Source organism: Neofelis nebulosa, chromosome 10 (genome assembly GCF_028018385.1).
Source record: "Neofelis nebulosa isolate mNeoNeb1 chromosome 10, mNeoNeb1.pri, whole genome shotgun sequence".
Lineage (NCBI taxonomy): Eukaryota > Metazoa > Chordata > Mammalia > Carnivora > Felidae > Neofelis > Neofelis nebulosa.
This window is the reverse complement of record NC_080791.1, coordinates 63866879-63869799: the sequence shown is the minus strand read 5'-3', so window position 1 is coordinate 63869799 and position 2921 is coordinate 63866879.

The window sequence follows — 2921 nt, the reverse complement described above, 5'->3', positions numbered from 1 at the left end:
TAGGAAACTGCTGAAAGGATTCAGTCAAGTAGACTTCCTTTATTTCTTTTAATTAAATTTTTTTAAGTTTATTTTCCTTATTTTGAGAGAGAGAGAGAGAGAGAGAGAAAGAGTGAAAGAGAGTGACAGTGAGTGGAAAGGGAGAAGAGAGGGACAGAGAGAGAATCCCAAGTAGGCTCCATACTGACAATGCGGAGCTCTTGATGTGGGGCTCATATCCATGAACCATGAGATCATGACCTGAACTGAAACCAAAAGTTGGATGCTTAACAGACTGAGCCATCAAGGCACACCTATTTCTCTTTTTAGACTTCCTATATAATATAGGATCTTTTTTTGTTGTTGTTGTTAATCCTAGACTTGTCAAGGAAGATGCATAAATGGAAGATGTAATCCCTTGCCCAAAGGTTGATCAAGTAAATTGAGGCTATCTGCTTTTGAAAAGGCTGGTGAGCAGTATAAGATAGAGACAGTCTACAATTTCAGGCACAAGAAAGATTATAACTATTTTATTGTAGCACAATTTTCAACAGTAAAATAATGGAAAATTATCTTAATTCCATCAATAGGGGACTGATTAAAAATTACAGATTTTCCATTGGAATACTATGTAACAGTGAAAATATTATACTAACATGGAGTAAACTCCCAGATAAGATTTTATTTGAAAAAGAAAGGTGATAAATATTATACACACATTATACAAATTTTATACATATATTTTATAGAAATAGATACACACACAGGCATATAAAACATGTAAATAGTAAATTTCTGATAAGATACACAGAGGTTGATCATTTCATTGCCTTTGAGGCAGAAATGTGGGGAAGCACATTGGTCAGTATTGAAAGGGAAATCTTTTGATCGTATGTTATTTTATACTTAACTAATTTTGTCATGTACATTTCTTAAATTTTTAATAAAAATGAAAGAGATTGAAACAAAATAACACTTTCATTCTGGTTCCTTCCCTATGAATTTCTAGCATTATGACCTAGAGGAAGATATTAAAATTACTCTATGTCCCACTACCTGTTGTGAGAAGGAAATGAAATATAGAAAACATGCCAAACCCTGGTGAATGTCATATAAGGCAAGCTTTTATCAAAATACTATTTAATGCAAGACTTGAAGGTTTCCAGCAAAGAGGGGAAGAGGCATTCCAGCTGACTTTATGATGACCAACATCACTGCTGTTACTGCTATCCACACTATCTCTGCAATAAAACCTAATTTTTGCAAATTGACTACTTTCTTTTTTCATGCACCAAATACTCCAAATTCCTTCCTGCATTAGGATCTTTGCATGGATTAATCCATTTGTTTCTAATGTTTTCCTCCTAATCTTCACCTAGTTAAATCCTACTCAATTTTCTGATACCACTTTTCTGATATCCTGTTGTTACTTCCTCTAAAAGGAGTTCCCTGACTCTCTTGTATTATTCCTCAAAGAATTTTGTTCTTTTACTTCACAGTAATAGTAGCATTATATAATTATATATTTATATATTTATCTATGAATTCTTTGTTAATTCCCATGTAAATGGACTGTAGTGTCTTTGAAGGTATGGGCTCTATAAATCCAGTACTTAGTAGTGAGTATAAAAGGGACTATTGGTAAGTAAGCGTGGAAGCTGTGAGAACAGTGAGAAGACTTACATAATTCAGGGATAAGGGTCTGGCCAGGCCAACGGCAGTGGCAAATGGCAAAATGGGAATCGAAACAAAGAATGAGGAAGAATTTTGCCAAATAAGACTTAGCACTTAGAGACGGGTTGAATACTTCTGTGATGGCAGGATTAAATGTAGAATTATAACAGAGTAAAGCACTTTGGCACTTTTTTGTTCTGTAGCTGTTTAATTACTTGTCTGTCTCCTTAAGGAGCTAAGTGCTCCTAGAAAGGCAGTATCTTGTTCATTGTTGTATGATCAGAATTCGGTATATAAATGTTCACTGGTTAAGTGAAAGAATATGTCAATGAAAGTGGAGTCAAAAAGAGGAATGAGTCATAAGGCCAAGGGCAATGGAAATGGAAATTAACACTACGGGATGAATAAAAAGTGCATTGCCAAGAAAGAATGTAAGGAGTTGAAGGCTGGTTAAATACTTCCATGACAGCAATTATTAAGTTGCAGTACATTAAATAACATTTTAGTTTTATACTTATTTCTCTTACTGAAAGAGCACCAACTACATAGCAACATCTCGTTCACCATAGTACTCTCAGAATTCAGTACATAACCTTTCCTTGGTGGAATATAAAAATAAATAAATGAAGAATTGAATCAAAAAGAGGAGTAAACTGGGGTGCCTGGGTGGCTCAATGGGTTAAGCGTCTGACTTTAGCTCAAGTCATGATCTCATGGTTGGTGAGTTCGAGCCCTTCATGGGGCTCTGTGCTGATAGCTCAGAGCCTGGAGCTTGTTTCGGATTCTGTGCCTCCCTCTCTCTCTGTTCGTCTCACACTCACACTCTGCCTCTCTCTCTCTCTCTCTCAAAAAGAAATAACCATTAAAAAAAAGAGAGAGAGGGGTAAATAGGGCCACCTGGGTAGCTCAGTTGGCTAAGCACCCAACTCTTGATTTAGACTCGGTTATGATCTCACCATTTTGTTTGTGAGTTGGAGACCTAAACTGGGCTCCACATTGACAGAATGGAGCCTGCTTGGAATTCTCTCTCCCTCTGTCTATGCCCGTCCCCCACTCACATGCATATACATGTGCCCTCTCTCAAATAAATAAACTTTTTTTTTTTAAAAGAGGGGTAAATAATAAGAAAATATTGTCCAGTTTTGGTGATTGGAAGAATGTATTTGTGTTTTATTCTAAGTAAACCTTGAATTCAGGATGTCATCATGTAAGCATACCACACAAGGGATTAGAGCTGCTTTATGGTCTGTATGGGATCCTCAGCTAAC